The following is a 19,295-nucleotide window of genomic DNA, read 5'->3' on the forward strand; positions in this document are numbered from 1 at the left end:
GTACCCCCCGGTGCTGGCCGAGTCCTGCGCCCCCCGGTGCTGGCCGAGCCCTGCGCCCCCCGGTGCTGGCCGAGTCCTGCGCCCCCCCGGTGCTGGCCGAGCCCTGCGCCCCCCGAGTGCTGGCCGAGTCCTGCGCCCCCCGAGTCCTGCGCCCCCCGGTGCTGGCCGAGTCCTGCGCCCCCCGAGTCCTGCGCCCCCCGAGTCCTGCGCCCCCCGGTGCTGGCCGAGTCCTGCGCCCCCCGAGTCCTGCGCCCCCCGAGTGCTGGCAGAGTCCTGCCCCCAATCCCCCCCCCCCCCCCGGGTGCTGGCCGAGTCCTGCGCCCCCCGAGTCCTGCGCCCCCCGAGTCCTGCGCCCCCCCGGTGCTGGCAGAGCCCTGCGCCCCCCGGTGCTGGCCGAGTCCTGCGCCCCCCGAGTGCTGGCCGAGTCCTGCGCCCCCCCGGTGCTGGCCGAGTCCTGCGCCCCCCCGGTGCTGGCCGAGTCCTGCGCCCCCCGAGTGCTGGCCGAGTCCTGCGCCCCCCCCCACCCCCACCCCCCTCGGTGCTGGCCAAGTCCTGCCCCCAATCCCCCCCCCCCCCCCCGAGTGCTGGCAGAGTCCTGCTCCCCCCAAGTGCTGGCAGAGTCCTGCTCGCTCCCCCCCGGTGCTGGCGGAGTCCTGTACCCCCCAGTGCTGGCCGAGTCCTGCGCCCCCCCCGGTGCTGGCAGAGCCCTGCGCCCCCCGAGTGCTGGCCGAGTCCTGCGCCCCCCCGGTGCTGGCAGAGCCCTGCGCCCCCTGAGTGCTGGCCGAGTCCTGCTCCCCCCCTGGTGCTGGCCGAGTCCTGCTCCCCCCCGGTGTGAGGCCGCCAGGTCCCCCGTGTGAGGCCGCCAGGTCCCCCGTGTGAGGCCGCCAGGTCCCCCGTGTGAGGCCGCCAGGTCCCCCGTGTGAGGCCGCCAGGTCCCCCGTGTGAGGCCGCCAGGTCCCCCGTGTGAGGCCGCCAGGTCCCCAGTGTGAGGTCCCCGGTGTGAGGCCGCCAGGTCCCCAGTGTGAGGCCGCCAGGTCCCCAGTGTGAGGTCCCCGGTGTGAGGCCGCCAGGTCCCCGGTGTGAGGCCGCCAGGTCCCCGGTGTGAGGCCGCCAGGTCCCCGGTGTGAGGTCCCCGGTGTGAGGCCGCCAGGTCCCCGGTGTGAGGTCCCCGGTGTGAGGCCGCCAGGTCCCCGGTGTGAGGCCGCCAGGTCCCCCGTGTGAGGCCGCCAGGTCCCCCGTGTGAGGCCGCCAGGTCCCCCGTGTGAGGCCGCCAGGTCCCCCGTGTGAGGCCGCCGAGTCCTGCGCCCCCCGAGTCCTGCGCCCCCCCGGTGCTGGCAGAGCCCTGCGCCCCCCGGTGCTGGCCGAGTCCTGCGCCCCCCGAGTGCTGGCCGAGTCCTGCGCCCCCCCCGGTGCTGGCCGAGTCCTGCGCCCCGAGTGCTGGCCGAGTCCTGCGCCCCCCGAGTGCTGGCCGAGTCCTGCGCCCCCCCGGTGCTGGCCGAGTCCTGCGCCCCCCGAGTGCTGGCCGAGTCCTGCGCCCCCCCCCCACCCCCACCCCCCTCGGTGCTGGCCAAGTCCTGCCCCCAATCCCCCCCCCCCCCCCCCGAGTGCTGGCAGAGTCCTGCTCCCCCCAAGTGCTGGCAGAGTCCTGCTCCCCCCCGGTGCTGGCGGAGTCCTGTACCCCCCAGTGCTGGCGGAGTCCTGCACCCCCCGGTGCTGGCCGAGTCCTGCGCCTCCCCGGTGCTGGCAGAGCCCTGCGCCCCCCGAGTGCTGGCCGAGTCCTGCGCCCCCCCGGTGCTGGCAGAGCCCTGCGCCCCCTGAGTGCTGGCCGAGTCCTGCTCCCCCCCTGGTGCTGGCCGAGTCCTGCTCCCCCCCCGGTGTGAGGCCGCCAGGTCCCCCGTGTGAGGCCGCCAGGTCCCCGGTGTGAGGTCCCCGGTGTGAGGCCGCCAGGTCCCCGGTGTGAGGCCGCCAGGTCCCCCGTGTGAGGCCGCCAGGTCCCCCGTGTGAGGCCGCCAGGTCCCCCGTGTGAGGCCGCCAGGTCCCCCGTGTGAGGCCGCCAGGTCCCCCGTGTGAGGCCGCCAGGTCCCCCGTGTGAGGCCGCCAGGTCCCCCGTGTGAGGCCGCCAGGTCCCCCGTGTGAGGCCGCCAGGTCCCCCGTGTGAGGCCGCCAGGTCCCCCGTGTGAGGCCGCCAGGTCCCCAGTGTGAGGTCCCCGGTGTGAGGCCGCCAGGTCCCCAGTGTGAGGCCGCCAGGTCCCCAGTGTGAGGTCCCCGGTGTGGGGCCGCCTGGTCCCCGGTGTGGGGCCGCCAGGTCCCCGGTGTGAGGCCGCCAGGTCCCCGGTGTGAGGCCGCCAGGTCCCCGGTGTGAGGTCCCCGGTGTGAGGCCGCCAGGTCCCCGGTGTGAGGCCGCCAGGTCCCCCGTGTGAGGCCGCCAGGTCCCCCGTGTGAGGCCGCCAGGTCCCCCGTGTGAGGCCGCCAGGTCCCCCGTGTGAGGCCGCCAGGTCCCCCGTGTGAGGCCGCCAGGTCCCCCGTGTGAGGCCGCCAGGTCCCCCGTGTGAGGCCGCCAGGTCCCCCGTGTGAGGCCGCCAGGTCCCCAGTGTGAGGTCCCCGGTGTGAGGCCGCCAGGTCCCCGGTGTGAGGCCGCCAGGTCCCCGGTGTGAGGCCGCCAGGTCCCCGGTGTGAGGTCCCCGGTGTGAGGCCGCCAGGTCCCCAGTGTGAGGTCCCCGGTGTGAGGCCGCCAGGTCCCCGGTGTGAGGCCGCCAGGTCCCCGGTGTGAGGCCGCCAGGTCCCCGTGTGAGGCCGCCAGGTCCCCCGTGTGAGGCCGCCAGGTCCCCCGTGTGAGGCCGCCAGGTCCCCAGTGTGAGGTCCCCGGTGTGAGGCCGCCAGGTCCCCCGTGTGAGGCCGCCAGGTCCCCCGTGTGAGGCCGCCAGGTCCCCCGTGTGAGGCCGCCAGGTCCCCCGTGTGAGGCCGCCAGGTCCCCAGTGTGAGGTCCCCGGTGTGAGGCCGCCAGGTCCCCAGTGTGAGGCCGCCAGGTCCCCAGTGTGAGGTCCCCGGTGTGAGGCCGCCAGGTCCCCGGTGTGAGGCCGCCAGGTCCCCGGTGTGAGGCCGCCAGGTCCCCGGTGTGAGGTCCCCGGTGTGAGGCCGCCAGGTCCCCGGTGTGAGGTCCCCGGTGTGAGGCCGCCAGGTCCCCGGTGTGAGGCCGCCAGGTCCCCCGTGTGAGGCCGCCAGGTCCCCCGTGTGAGGCCGCCAGGTCCCCCGTGTGAGGCCGCCAGGTCCCCCGTGTGAGGCCGCCGAGTCCTGCGCCCCCCGAGTCCTGCGCCCCCCCGGTGCTGGCAGAGCCCTGCGCCCCCCGGTGCTGGCCGAGTCCTGCGCCCCCCGAGTGCTGGCCGAGTCCTGCGCCCCCCCCGGTGCTGGCCGAGTCCTGCGCCCCGAGTGCTGGCCGAGTCCTGCGCCCCCCGAGTGCTGGCCGAGTCCTGCGCCCCCCCGGTGCTGGCCGAGTCCTGCGCCCCCCGAGTGCTGGCCGAGTCCTGCGCCCCCCCCCACCCCCACCCCCCTCGGTGCTGGCCAAGTCCTGCCCCCAATCCCCCCCCCCCCCCCCCGAGTGCTGGCAGAGTCCTGCTCCCCCCAAGTGCTGGCAGAGTCCTGCTCCCCCCCGGTGCTGGCGGAGTCCTGTACCCCCCAGTGCTGGCGGAGTCCTGCACCCCCCGGTGCTGGCCGAGTCCTGCGCCTCCCCGGTGCTGGCAGAGCCCTGCGCCCCCCGAGTGCTGGCCGAGTCCTGCGCCCCCCCGGTGCTGGCAGAGCCCTGCGCCCCCTGAGTGCTGGCCGAGTCCTGCTCCCCCCCTGGTGCTGGCCGAGTCCTGCTCCCCCCCGGTGTGAGGCCGCCAGGTCCCCCGTGTGAGGCCGCCAGGTCCCCGGTGTGAGGTCCCCGGTGTGAGGCCGCCAGGTCCCCGGTGTGAGGCCGCCAGGTCCCCCGTGTGAGGCCGCCAGGTCCCCCGTGTGAGGCCGCCAGGTCCCCCGTGTGAGGCCGCCAGGTCCCCCGTGTGAGGCCGCCAGGTCCCCCGTGTGAGGCCGCCAGGTCCCCCGTGTGAGGCCGCCAGGTCCCCCGTGTGAGGCCGCCAGGTCCCCCGTGTGAGGCCGCCAGGTCCCCCGTGTGAGGCCGCCAGGTCCCCCGTGTGAGGCCGCCAGGTCCCCAGTGTGAGGTCCCCGGTGTGAGGCCGCCAGGTCCCCAGTGTGAGGCCGCCAGGTCCCCAGTGTGAGGTCCCCGGTGTGGGGCCGCCTGGTCCCCGGTGTGGGGCCGCCAGGTCCCCGGTGTGAGGCCGCCAGGTCCCCGGTGTGAGGCCGCCAGGTCCCCGGTGTGAGGTCCCCGGTGTGAGGCCGCCAGGTCCCCGGTGTGAGGCCGCCAGGTCCCCCGTGTGAGGCCGCCAGGTCCCCCGTGTGAGGCCGCCAGGTCCCCCGTGTGAGGCCGCCAGGTCCCCCGTGTGAGGCCGCCAGGTCCCCCGTGTGAGGCCGCCAGGTCCCCCGTGTGAGGCCGCCAGGTCCCCCGTGTGAGGCCGCCAGGTCCCCCGTGTGAGGCCGCCAGGTCCCCAGTGTGAGGTCCCCGGTGTGAGGCCGCCAGGTCCCCGGTGTGAGGCCGCCAGGTCCCCGGTGTGAGGCCGCCAGGTCCCCGGTGTGAGGTCCCCGGTGTGAGGCCGCCAGGTCCCCAGTGTGAGGTCCCCGGTGTGAGGCCGCCAGGTCCCCGGTGTGAGGCCGCCAGGTCCCCGGTGTGAGGCCGCCAGGTCCCCGTGTGAGGCCGCCAGGTCCCCAGTGTGAGGCCGCCAGGTCCCCGGTGTGAGGTCCCCGGTGTGAGGCCGCCAGGTCCCCGGTGTGAGGCCGCCAGGTCCCCGGTGTGAGGCCGCCAGGTCCCCGATGTGAGGCCGCCAGGTCCCCGATGTGAGGCCGCCAGGTCCCCGGTGTGAGGCCGCCAGGTCCCCGGTGTGAGGCCGCCAGGTCCCCAGTGTGAGGTCCCCGGTGTGAGGCCGCCAGGTCCCCGGTGTGGGGCCGCCAGGTCCCCAGTGTGAGGCCGCCAGGTCCCCGGTGTGAGGCCGCCAGGTCCCCGGTGTGAGGCCGCCAGGTCCCCAGTGTGAGGCCGCCAGGTCCCCGGTGTGAGGTCCCCAGTGTGAGGCCGCCAGGTCCCCGGTGTGAGGTCCCCAGTGTGAGGTCCCCGGTGTGAGGCCGCCAGGTCCCCGGTGTGAGATTCCCGGTGTCAGGCCGCTTGGGCTGCGAGGTCCCCGGTGTGAGGCCGTGAAATCCCCGGTGTGAGGCCGCGAGGTCCCCAGTGTGAGGCCGCTTGGGCTGCGAGGTCCCCGGTGTGAGGCCGTGAAATCCCCGGTGTGAGGCCGCGAGGTCCCCAGTGTGAGGCCGACACGCACGTGATAATCTGGGAGAAAAGCCCAGGTTCCTCTGTAACCACCAGGCCGTCACCAGTCACCACCCTGCCAGTCACCCACCGTCCGTTCTCTGCACTGCGGAGCAGAAGGCGTCCACAGAGGCACAGTAACTGCGCTGCCGGCTCTGTGAGGACGGAGCATGACTGCGACAAGTCTGGCTCCTCCCCTGCAGAACCCCAGTAGAAGAACACACACTGTCCGCTAGATTACTGCTGAGGTTTCATGTAGCGCAGCAGCTGGCGAGCAGCACCCATCACATTACTAAAGATGCCGGAGCTGCTCCTCCCCGGAGATTTACACAACCGTCCTCCCATATCCTTCACCTGCACAGAGAACGAAACCGAGGAAATCATCAGTAAGAAGGGGAAGAAAACTGCAGCTGCAAGAATCAACTCCAGGTAAACTCCAGAGCTGCACTCACTATTCTGCTGGTGCAGTCACTGTGTACATACATTACATTACTGATCCTGAGTTACATCCGGTATTATACCCCAGAGCTGCACGCACTATTCTGCTGGTGCAGTCACTGTGTACATACATTACATTACTGATCCTGAGTTACATCCTGTATTATACCCCAGAGCTGCACTCACTATTCTGCTGGTGCAGTCACTGTGTACATACATTACATTACTGATCCTGAGTTACATCCTGTATTATACCCCAGAGCTGCACTCACTATTCTGCTGGTGCAGTCACTGTGTACATACATTACATTACTGATCCTGAGTTACATCCTGTATTATACTCCAGAGCTGCGCTCACTATTCTACTGGTGCAGTCACTGTGTACATACATTACATTACTGATCCTGAGTTACATCCTGTATTATACCCCAGAGCTGCACTCACTATTCTGCTGGTGCAGTCACTGTGTACATACATTACATTACTGATCCTGAGTTACATCCTGTATTATACTCCAGAGCTGCGCTCACTATTCTACTGGTGCAGTCACTGTGTACATACATTACATTACTGATCCTGAGTTACATCCTGTATTATAACCCAGAGTTGCACTCACTATTCTGCTGGAGCAGTCACTGTGTACATACATTACATTACTGATCCTGAGTTACATCCTGTATTATACTCCAGAGCTGCACTCACTATTCTGCTGGTGCAGTCACTGTGTACATACATTACATTACTGATCCTGAGTTACTTCCTGTATTATACTCCAGAGCTGCACTCACTATTCTGCTGGTGCAGTCACTGTGTACATACATTACTGATCCTGAGTTACATCCTGTATTATACTCCAGAGCTGCACTCACTATTCTGCTGGTGCAGTCACTGTGCACATACATTACATTACTGATCCTGAGTTACATCCTGTATTATACTCCAGAGCTGCGCTCACTATTCTACTGGTGCAGTCACTGTGTACATACATTACATTACTGATCCTGAGTTACATCCTGTATTATAACCCAGAGTTGCACTCACTATTCTGCTGGTGCAGTCACTGTGTACATACATTACATTACTGATCCTGAGTTACATCCTGTATTATACTCCAGAGCTGCACTCACTATTCTGCTGGTGCAGTCACTGTGTACATACATTACATTACTGATCCTGAGTTACTTCCTGTATTATACTCCAGAGCTGCACTCACTATTCTGCTGGTGCAGTCACTGTGTACATACATTACTGATCCTGAGTTACATCCTGTATTATACCCCAGAGCTGCACTCACTATTCTGCTGGTGCAGTCACTGTGTACATACATTACTGATCCTGAGTTACATCCTGTATTATACTCCAGAGCTGCGCTCACTATTCTACTGGTGCAGTCACTGTGTACATACATTACATTACTGATCCTGAGTTACATCCTCTATTATAACCCAGAGTTGCACTCACTATTCTGCTGGTGCAGTCACTGTGTACATACATTACATTACTGAACCTGAGTTACATCCTGTATTATACTCCAGAGCTGCACTCACTATTCTGCTGGTGCAGTCACTGTGTACATACATTACATTACTGATCCTGAGTTACATCCTGTATTATACCCCAGAGCTGCACTCACTATTCTGCTGGTGCAGTCACTGTGCACATACATTACATTACTGATCCTGAGTTACATCCTGTATTATACCCCAGAGCTGCACTCACTATTCTGCTGGTGCAGTCACTGTGCACATACATTACATTACTGATCCTGAGTTACTTCCTGTATTATACTCCAGAGCTGCACTCACTATTCTGCTGGTGCAGTCACTGTGTACATACATTACATTACTGATCCTGAGTTACCTCCTGTATTATACCCCAGAGCTGCACTCACTATTCTGCTGGTGCAGTCACTGTGTACATACATTACTGATCCTGAGTTACATCCTGTATTATACCCCAGAGCTGCACTCACTATTCTGCTGGTGCAGTCACTGTGCATGTTATTGCTGACATCTTATCGATGGCCTATGTGATTGCACCCAGAGCCGTCTGCAGCGGTCGCTCTGGCAGTCACTTGTTATGGTGTGTACACAGCTGATTACAGCTCTGGAGCACAGCCAAGTGTATAATGAGGAGATATTATCTCCACAATTCAGGTCATTTGTTATAAAATGTCACATTCTATGTACAGAGAGCAAATCTATTATACGTTAATCACTGCTGACAACCCGCCTGTGTGAGAGGTTGTCAGCCCCGCCCCCGGCGATGACATCACTGATGTAATGACCAGATGGGAGGAGATGACTGGAGGACGTGCAGCAGAGCGCAGCCGGTGAGGGAGCAGTGGGGGTTTGCACGTTATTGGGCAATGAAAGTTCTTGGAGAAAACGAACCAAAATCTTTCCTGTGATGAACAAATGAATCAGAAATAGTAAGAAAGTAAATCAAGCTGTATGTATACAGTCAGGTCCAGAAAGCTTTGGCCGGTGACTAATCCTCGTGATTTCAGCTCTGCAGGACGTTATTTTACTATTTTGGATGTAACATAACACAACTGAGATGTGACGACGTGGAGACTTAGGCCTCTTTCACACTTCAGTTGTTTGGCGTCAGTCACTACCGACATAGTGACGGATCCGTCACAATTGTTGAGAAAACGGTTCTAACGGATCCGTTACTTGGGGGTTGTCTGGGAAAAGTATCTACTTTTTGGAGCATGCGCAATTGGAAAAACGGATTGGGGCGACGGATCCGCCGAAAAAGTGGTTGCGGCAGATCCGTCGCCCATAGGCGGCCATTCTATGGAATGGCGGACGCGACAGATCCGCGATCCGCCATTTCGGCGTTGACAAAAAAACATTTCAATGTCCAAATTTTGACAGATCCGTCGCATGACGGATGGAACGGACGACCATCCGTCACAATCCGTCACTAATGCAAGTCTATGGGAAAATAACGGATCCGTCAAAAAAAATTGACGGACCTGTTATTTGAGGAAAATGGCGGTTTTAGACTGACGCCAAACTGAAGTGTGAAAGAGGCCTTACAGGGTTAATTAACAGGATTGTACAGAAAACTCCTGTGAAACGTTTAGGAATTGCAGCCATTTTCCTACAAAGTTTCCTCATTTCAGGGCTCAGAAGTAATTGGACAAATTCACTTTTCCCTAAATAAAATCTCCATGTTTTACATTTTGTGGAGAATCCTTTGCAGCAATGACGGCCTGAAGTCTGGAGGCCATGGACATCACCATCACTGGTCTCGTCTTGTGTGAGGCTTTGTAACACTGGGGGCCTGAAGCCTGGAGGCCACGGACATCACCATCACTGGTCTCCTCTGGTGTGAGGCTGTGTAACACTGGCGCCATAAGTCTGGAGACCATGCCCATCACCATCACTGGTCTCCTCTGGTGTGAGGCTGTGTAACACTGGGGCCATAAGTCTGGAGACCATGGCTGTCACCATCGCTGGTGTCCTCTGGTGTGAGGCTTTGCAGCAGTGATGGCGTGAAATCTGAAGGCCATTGACGTCACCATTGCTGGTCTTCTCTGGTGTGAGGCTGTGTAACAATGGGTCCTGGGGTCTCAGCCGCCTCTGATGAGACGTTTGTGGTCGGCAGCAGAGGAAACGACAGAGGAAGAAGACCGGCTGCTAGTGATAGTGATAGTGAGGATAGTGCTGGTAGTAGTAATAGTGAGGATACTGCTGGTAGTAGCAGTGAGGATAGTGCTGGTAGTAGTAATAGTGAGGATACTGCTGGTAGTAGTAGTGAGGATAGTGCTGGTAGTAGTAGTGAGGATAGTGCTGGTAGTAGTAGTGAGGATAGTGCTGGTAGTAGCAGTGAGGATAGTGCTGGTAGTAGCAGTGAGGATACTGCTGGTAGTAGCAGTGAGGATAGTGCTGGTAGTAGCAGTGAGGATAGTGCTGGTAGTAGTAGTGAGGATAGTGCTGGTAGTAGCAGTGAGGATAGTGCTGGTAGTAGCAGTGAGGATACTGCTGGTAGTAGCAGTGAGGATAGTGCTGGTAGTAGTAGTGATGGTGGTAGCAGTGAGGATAGTGCTGGTAGTAGCAGTGAGGATAGTGCTGGTAGTAGCAGTGAGGATACTGCTGGTAGTAGCAGTGAGGATAGTGCTGGTAGTAGTAGTGATGGTGGTAGCAGTGAGGATAGTGCTGGTAGTAGTGAGGATAGTGCTGGTAGTAGCAGTGAGGATACTGCTGGTAGTAGCAGTGAGGATAGTGCTGGTAGTAGCAGTGAGGATAGTGCTGGTAGTAGCAGTGAGGATAGTGCTGGTAGTAGCAGTGAGGATAGTGCTGGTAGTAGCAGTGAGGATAGTGCTGGTAGTAGTAGTGAGGATAGTGCTGGTAGTAGCAGTGAGGATAGTGCTGGTAGTAGCAGTGAGGATACTGCTGGTAGTAGCAGTGAGGATAGTGCTGGTAGTAGCAGTGAGGATAGTGCTGGTAGTAGCAGTGAGGATAGTGCTGGTAGCAGCAGTGAGGATAGTGCTGGTAGTAGCAGTGAGGATACTGCTGGTAGTAGCAGTGAGGATAGTGCTGGTAGTAGCAGTGAGGATAGTGCTGGTAGTAGTAGTGAGGATAGTGCTGGTAGTAGCAGTGAGGATAGTGCTGGTAGTAGCAGTGAGGATAGTGCTGGTAGTAGCAGTGAGGATACTGCTGGTAGTAGCAGTGAGGATAGTGCTGGTAGTAGTAGTGAGGATAGTGCTGGTAGTAGTAGTGAGGATAGTGCTGGTAGCAGCAGTGAGGATAGTGCTGGTAGTAGCAGTGAGGATACTGCTGGTAGTAGCAGTGAGGATAGTGCTGGTAGTAGTAGTGAGGATAGTGCTGGTAGTAGCAGTGAGGATAGTGCTGGTAGTAGCAGTGAGGATAGTGCTGGTAGTAGCAGTGAGGATAGTGCTGGTAGTAGTAGTGAGGATAGTGCTGGTAGTAGCAGTGAGGATAGTGCTGGTAGTAGCAGTGAGGATACTGCTGGTAGTAGCAGTGAGGATAGTGCTGGTAGTAGCAGTGAGGATAGTGCTGGTAGTAGTAGTGAGGATAGTGCTGGTTGTAGTAGTGAGGATAGTGCTGGTTGTAGCAGTGAGGATAGTGCTGGTAGTAGCAGTGAGGATAGTGCTGGTAGTAGTAGTGAGGATAGTGCTGGTAGTAGTAGTAGTGAGGATAGTGCTGGTAGTAGCAGTGAGGATAGTGCTGGTAGTAGTAGTGAGGATAGTGCTGGTTGTAGTAGTGAGGATAGTGCTGGTAGTAGCAGTGAGGATAGTGCTGGTTGTAGTAGTGATGGTGGTAGCGGTAATTAGTTGGTGCCTTCAGGCCGCTCCGGCTCCAGGATGTGATATTTCCTGGCTCTGCAAGTTGGAGATGTACTGAATGCCGAGCCCGGACCACCAGATGGGGGAGGGGAAGAAATGACCCTCATGGATAAGATTTCACTGAGAGTTTGTAGATCATTTCATGGGAAATTGCATTACTGCTAAATCAGCAACTGACCTAAAGTATCGAATCCTACCATGTGTGATACTGTCTGCTGAGCCATGTATCCAATCCTAACCTGTATGCAGTGGTGTATCGCTAATATATGCACATCAAGTGGCCGCTATGGAGCCTGTAAGTCAGGGGGGCCTGGATGCGAATAAAGATAAAAGCAATGATGGAACACTATACATTCACCACTAGGGGGAGCTCCCTGTATACAGAGATACATGATAAGATCCTGTCTGCAGCCACCACTAGGGGGAGCGCCCTGTATACAGAGATACATGATAAGATCCTGTCTGCAGCCACCACTAGAGGGAGCTCCATGTATACAGAGAAACATGATAAGATCCTGTCTGCAGCCACCACTAGGGGGAGCTCCCTGTACACAGAGATACATGATAAGATCCTGTCTGCAGCCACCACTAGGGGGAGCTCCATGTATACAGAGAAACATGATAAGATCCTGTCTGCAGCCACCACTAGGGGGAGCTCCCTGTACACAGAGATACATGATAAGATCCTGTCTGCAGTCACCACTAGGGGGAGCTCCCTGTATATAGAGAAACATGATAAGATCCTGTCTGCAGCCACCACTAGGGGGAGCTCCCTGTATATAGAGAAACATGATAAGATCCTGTCTGCAGCCACCACTAGGGGGAGCTCCCTGTATATAGAGATACATGATAAGATCCTGTCTGCAGTCACCACTAGGGGGAGCTCCCTGTATATAGAGATACATGATAAGATCCTGTCTGCAGCCACCACTAGGGGGAGCTCCCTGTATACAGAGATACATGATAAGATCCTGTCTGCAGCCACCACTAGGGGGAGCTCCCTGTATATAGAGAAACATGATAAGATCCTGTCTGCAGCCACCACTAGGGGGAGCTCCCTGTATACAGAGATACATGATAAGATCCTGTCTGCAGCCACCACTAGGGGGAGCTCCCTGTATACAGAGATACATGATAAGATCCTGTCTGCAGCCACCACTAGGGGGAGCTTCCTGTATACAGAGATACATGATAAGATCCTGTCTGCAGCCACCACTAGGGGGAGCTCCCTGTATACAGAGATACATGATAAGATCCTGTCTGCAGCCACCACTAGGGGGAGCTCCCTGTATATAGAGAAACATGATAAGATCCTGTCTGCAGCCACCACTAGGGGGAGCTCCCTGTATATAGAGATACATGATAAGATCCTGTCTGCAGCCACCACTAGGGGGAGCTCCCTGTATACAGAGATACATGATAAGATCCTGTCTGCAGCCACCACTAGGGGGAGCTCCCTGTATATAGAGATACATGATAAGATCCTGTCTGCAGCCACCACTAGGGGGAGCTCCCTGTATACAGAGATAGATGATAAGATCCTGTCTGCAGCCACCACTAGGGGGCGCTCCCTGTATAGAGGTACATGATAAGATCCTGTCTGCAGCCACCACTAGGGGGAGCTCCCTGTATACAGAGATACATGATAAGATCCTGTCTGCAGTCACCACTAGGGGCAGCTCCCTGTATACAGAGATACATGATAAGATCCTGTCTGCAGCCACCACTAGGGGGAGCTCCCTGTATATAGAGAAACATGATAAGATCCTGTCTGCAGCCACCACTAGGGGGAGCTTCCTGTATACAGAGATACATGATAAGATCCTGTCTGCAGCCACCACTAGGGGGAGCTCCCTGTATACAGAGATATACGGTATGATATGATCCTGTCTGCAGTCACCACTAGGGGGAGCTCCCTGTATACAGAGATACATGATAAGATCCTGTCTGCAGCCACCACTAGGGGGAGCTCCCTGTATACAGAGATACATGATAAGATCCTGTCTGCAGCCACCACTAGGGGGAGCTCCCTGTATACAGAGATACATGATAAGATCATGTCTGCAGCCACCACTGGGGGAGCTCCCTGTATACAGAGATACATGATAAGATCCAGTCTGCAGCCACCACTGGGGGAGCTCCCTGTATACAGAGATACATGATAAGATCCAGTCTGCAGCCACCACTGGGGGAGCTCCCTGTATACAGAGATACATGATATGATTCTGTCTGCAGCCACCACTAGGGGGAGCTCCCTGTATACAGAGATACATGATATGATCCTGTCTGCAGCCACCACTAGGGGGAGCTCCCTGTATACAGAGATACATGATAAGATCCTGTCTGCAGCCACCACTGGGGGAGCTCCCTGTATACAGAGATACATGATAAGATCCAGTCTGCAGCCACCACTGGGAGAGCTCCCTGTATACAGAGATACATGATATGATCCTGTCTGCAGTCACCACTAGGGGGAGCTCCCTGTATACAGAGATACATGATAAGATCCTGTCTGCAGTCACCACTAGGGGGAGCTCCCTGTATACAGAGATACATGATAAGATTTTGTCTGCAGCCACCACTAGGGGGAGCTCCCTGTATACAGAGATACATGATAAGATCCTGTCTGCAGTCACCACTAGGGGGAGCTCCCTGTATACAGAGATACATGATATGATCTTGTCTGCAGCCACCACTAGGGGGAGCTCCCTGTATACAGAGATACATAAGATCCTGTCTGCAGTCACCACTAGGGGAAGTGTTGTGAATTCTGCTCTTGGGCTCCCTCCGGTGGTTATGAGTGGTAGTGCTGCTGTCTTTGGATTGCAGCATTTATCAGGTGTATCCACTTTTTGCAATTTGGACTGGGCTATTTAGTCCTGCTTTATCCTTTAGTCAGGGCCAGTTGTCCATTGTTTTTGGAGGATTCACATCCCTGCTGGTCTCTCCAGTTTGCTGTGCTTTTCTTCAAAGATAAGTCCTGGCTTTGTTTTTGCTGTGCACCTGCTGTGGACCTTATAGTTCTGTGCTTTTTCATGTTTTGTCTTGTCCAGCTTTGTCTGTGAAGGATTTTTGCAGCCAAGCTGTGTCTCTGGAGATGCAGATTTACCCTCCATGTCTTTAGTCAGATGTGGAGATTTTTGTATTTTCTGTGGTGGATATTTTCTAGTATTTTAATACTGACCGCATAGCATTCTGTCCTATCCTGTCTATCTAGCTAGTATGGCCTCCTTTGCTAAATTCTGACTTCAGTCTGCGTATGTTATTTCCCTCTTCTCTCACAGTCAATATTTGTGAGGGGCTATCTATCCTTTGGGGATTTTCTCTGAGGCAAGATAGGTTTTCCTTTTCTGTCTTTAGGGTTAATTAGTCCTCCGGCTGTGTCGAGATGTCTAGGGAGTGTTAGGTACATTCCACGGCTACTGCTAGTTGTGGCGTTAAGTTCAGGTCTGCGGTCAGTACAGGTGCCACCTTCTCCAGAGAACGTCTCATGCTGCTCCTAGGCCACCAGATCATAACAGACCCCCACAGCTCACACCTCCTATTACTACCCTCTCCTATTGCTCCCAACCCAATATAAACACCCGAAATCTTGCCCAGCTCAAATCCGTGCCCATGACGCCCACCCCCCTGCACCCTGTCTCTGGATCACTATGGAATGGCCGCTCCATCTGTAATAAACTCCACGACCTCTTTACCTCTTGTAATCTTTTCTTTCTGGGCATCACAGAAACATGGCTGACACCCTCTGACCCTGCTGCACTATGTTACGGCGGCCTCCACTTCACCCACACTCCTCGCCCTGGCAACAGACATGGTGAAGGAGTGGGTCTTCTTTCTTCCAACTGTACCTTTAACCCAATCCCACCTCTACCCTCCCTTATCCTCCCCTCTTTTGAAGTCCACTCTGTCCACATCTACTCCCCCTACAACCTCCAAATGGCCGTCATATACCGACCTCCAGGCCTGACCACTGCCTTTACTGACCAATTCTCCACCTGGCTCCTTCACTTTCTGTCTGCTGACATTCCCACCATCATCATGGGTGACTTCAACGTCCCCACTGATACCCCTCAGTCAGCAGCCTCCAAACTCCTGTCCCTTACTTCTTCCTTTGGACTTACTCAGTGGTCCTCCTCAGCCACCCACACTTTAGACCTGGTCTTCACCCGTCTCTGCTCCCTAACTTCACCACCTCCCCTCTATCGGACCACCATCTACTCACTTTCTCATCCCTGTCCTTCTCACCTGTCACCCATGTCCAGCACCATGCGCACCCACGCAGGAACCTCGCACACCTAGACACTCACACACTTTCTGACTCTATCCTACCACTGTCCTCTATATCCTCACTCCACGACACAGACACTGCCACTGCTTTCTACAATGCCATTCTTACATCAGCTATTGACACAGTTGCCCCTGTCATGCATAGCAGAGTGTGACGAACCAATAGACAACCCTGGCACAATAACATCACTAAAAAGCTTCGGCAAGTGTCCAGAATTGCAGAACGGCGTTGAACGAAAACGCATTCACAAGATGATTTCACTGCACTCAAACAAGCAACACTGGCAATCAAATCAGCTCTCACCTCTGCTAAACAGGCGACTTCACAACCCTCGTATCTTCCTTATCCCAACCTCACATTTAGCGTTTCCTACTCCCATACTACCTCTTCCTCTCGCCCCCTCTCTGTTGGAGTCCCCCAAGGCTCTGTCCTAGAACTCTTACTCTTCTCAATCCATACATTCGGCCTGGGACAACTCATAAGGTCCTATGGCTTCCAGTACCATCTATATGCTGATGACACTCAGATCTACCTCTCTGGCCCAGATGTCACCTCTCTGCTTTCCAGAATCCCAGAGTGACTATCAGCCATATCCTCCTTCTCCTCTCGCTTCCTCAAGCTCAATGTGGACAAATCTGAACTAATTATCTTTCCTCCATCACACATATCTTCCCTACCTGATCTATCAAAATAAATGAAATCACACTTTCCCTGGTCCCCAAAATCTGCTGCCTCGGGGTAACTCTTGACTCTGCCCTGTCCTTCAAACCGCACATCCAGGCTCTCGCCACCGCCTGTCGCCTCCAGCTCAAAAATATTTCCAGAATCCGTCCTTTCCTCAACCCCCACACTACCAAAATGCTTGTGCATGCCCTAATCATCTCCCGCCCTGATTACTGCAACATACTCCTCTGTGGCCTCCCTGCTAACACTCTCGCACCCCTCCAGTCTGTACTTAACTCTGCTGCCCGACTAATTAATCTCTCTCCTCACTACACTCCTGCTTCACCTCTTTGCAAATCCCTTCACTGGCTCCCATTCCCTCAGCGTATCCAGTTTAAATTACTAACACTGACCTACAAAGCCATCCATAACCTGTCTCCTCTGTATATTTCCTAATTAATCTCTCAATATCTTCCCTCACGTAATCTCCGGTCCTCACAAGACCTCCTCCTCTCCTCCACGCTTATTCGCTTCTCACTCAATCGCCTCCAAGACTTCTCCCGAATATCCCCCATCCTCTGGAATTCAGTGCCCCAACACATCCAGTTATCCACTACTTTTGGATCCTTCAAAAGAAACCTAAAAACCCATCGGAGCTACTGCAACCCTCGACCTACTGTCTCCTTCCCCACAATCCTGTAGAATGTAAGTCCGCAAGGGCAGGGTCCTCACCCCTCTGTATCAGTCTGTCATTGTTAGTTTGTTTACTGTAAGTGATATTTGTATTTTGATGTAACCCCTTCTCATGCACCATGGAATTAATGGTGCTAGATAAATAAATAATAATACATGATAAGATCCTGTCGGCAGCCACCACTAGGGGGAGCTCCCTGTATACAGAGACACATGATAAGATCCTGTCTGCAGTCACCACTAGGGGGAGCTCTCTGTACACAGAGACACATGATAAGATCTTGTCTGCAGCCACCACTAGGGGGAGCTCCCAGTATACAGAGATACATGATAAGATCCTGTCTGCAGCCACCACTAGGGGGAGCTCCCTGTATACAGAGACACATGATAAGATCCTGTCTGCAGCCACCACTAGGGGGAGCTCTCTGTATACAGAGATATATGATAAGATCCTGTCTGCAGCCACCACTAGGGGGAGCTCCCTGTATACGAGATACATGATAAGATCCTGTCTGCAGTCACCACTAGGGGGAGCTCCTTGTATACAGAGATACATGATAAGATCCTGTCTGCAGCCACCACTAGGGGGAGCTCCCTGTATCCAGAGATACATGATAAGATCCTGTCTGCAGCCACCACTAGGGAGCTCCCTGTATACAGAGACACATGATAAGATCCTGTCTGCAGCCACCACTAGGGGGAGCTCCCTGTATACAGAGATACATGATAAGATCCTCTCTGCAGCCACCACTAGGGGGAGCTCCCTGTATCCAGAGATACATGATAAGATCCTGTCTGCAGCCACCACTAGGGGGAGCTCCCTGTATCCAGAGATACATGATAAGATCCTGTCTGCAGCCACCACTAGGGAGCTCCCTGTATACAGAGACACATGATAAGATCCTGTCTGCAGCCACCACTAGGGGGAGCTCCCTGTATACAGAGATACATGATAAGATCCTCTCTGCAGCCACCACTAGGGGGAGCTCCCTGTATCCAGAGATACATGATAAGATCCTGTCTGCAGCCACCACTAGGGGGAGCTCCCTGTATCCAGAGATACATGATAAGATCCTGTCTGCAGCCACCACTAGGAGGAGCTCTGTTGTGAATTCTGCTTTTGGGTTCCCTCCAGTGGTTGTAGGTGGTAATGCAGTTGTCCCTGGGTTGCAGTCCTGGTCAGGTGTATCTGCTGATTGCAGTTCTGACTGGGGTATTTAGGTGTGCAGGATTCATTAGTCCTTGCCAGTTGTCCATGGTTCTGGGAGGTTTTGGATCTTTGTCTGGTTCCTCCTGCCTTGCTGCCAATTCAGCAAAGATAAGTGTCTGGTTTTTGTTTCTGTGGCACACATGCTGTGTGCTTAATAATTCTGTGCTATTCATTTGTTTTCTCTTGTCCAGCTTAGATTGTGTCAGTGTTTTCTCAGTCTTGTTGGATTCTCAGGAGTGATTGGATTCAACCCACATCCGTGAAGAGCCTTCAGAAATTTTTGGGTGTTGCAAATTTTTATCGCCGTTTCATTGCCAACTTCTCTAGCGTGGTTAAACCCTTGACCGATTTGACGAAGAAAGGCGCTGATGTGGCGAATTGGTCCTCTGCGGCTGTCTCTGCCTTTCAGGAGCTTAAATGCCGATTTACTTCTGCCCCTGTGTTGCGTCAGCCGGATGTTTCTCTTCCGTTTCAGGTTGAGGTTGACGCTTCTGAGATAGGGGCAGGGGCCGTTTTGTCTCAGAGGGATCCTGTTGGTTCCTTGATGAAACCGTGTGCCTTCTTTTCCCGTAAGTTTTCGCCTGCTGAACGCAATTATGATGTCGGCAATCGGGAGTTGTTGGCTATGAAGTGGGCGTTTGAGGAGTGGCGACATTGGCTTGAGGGAGCTAAGCACCGTATTGTGGTCTTGACCGATCATAAGAATCTGATTTACCTCGAGTCGGCCAAGCGGCTGAATCCTAGACAGGCTCGATGGTCCTTGTTTTTTTCCCGTTTTGATTTTGTGGTTTCGTATCTTCCGGGTTCTAAGAATATTAAGGCTGATGCCCTCTCTAGGAGTTTTTTCCTGATTCTCCTGAGGTCTTAGAACCGGTCGGTATTCTGAAAGAAGGAGTGGTCCTTTCTGCCATTTCCCCTGATTTAAGACGGGTTCTTCAGGAATTTCAGGCTGACAAACCTGACCTCTGTCCAGTGGGGAAACTGTTTGTTCCTGACAGATGGACTAGTAGAGTGATTTCTGAGGTTCACTGTTCTGTGTTGGCTGGTCATCCTGGTATTTTTGGTACCAGAGACTTGGTTGGTAGGTCCTTTTGGAGGCCTTCTTTGTCGCGTGATGTGCGTTTTTTTGTGCAGTCCTGTGGGACTTGTGCGCGGGCCAAGCCTTGTTGTTCCCGTGCTAGTGGGTTGCTTTTGCCATTGCCAGTCCCTGAGAGGCCCTGGACACATATTTCTATGGATTTTATTTCTGATCTTCCGGTTTCCCAGAAGATGTCTGTTATCTTGGTTGTTT

General features: G+C 56.1%; 1 protein-coding gene across 1 annotated transcript in view; it reads right to left on the reverse strand.

Moving 5' to 3' along the window:
- The window catches only part of BCAT1 (branched chain amino acid transaminase 1), a 44,138-nt gene that overhangs the window by 16,758 nt on the left and 8,085 nt on the right, over window positions 1-19,295 (reverse strand). The window lies entirely within an intron of this gene.

This window comes from Ranitomeya imitator, chromosome 4 (genome assembly GCF_032444005.1).
Source record: "Ranitomeya imitator isolate aRanImi1 chromosome 4, aRanImi1.pri, whole genome shotgun sequence".
Classification (NCBI taxonomy): Eukaryota; Metazoa; Chordata; class Amphibia; order Anura; family Dendrobatidae; genus Ranitomeya; species Ranitomeya imitator.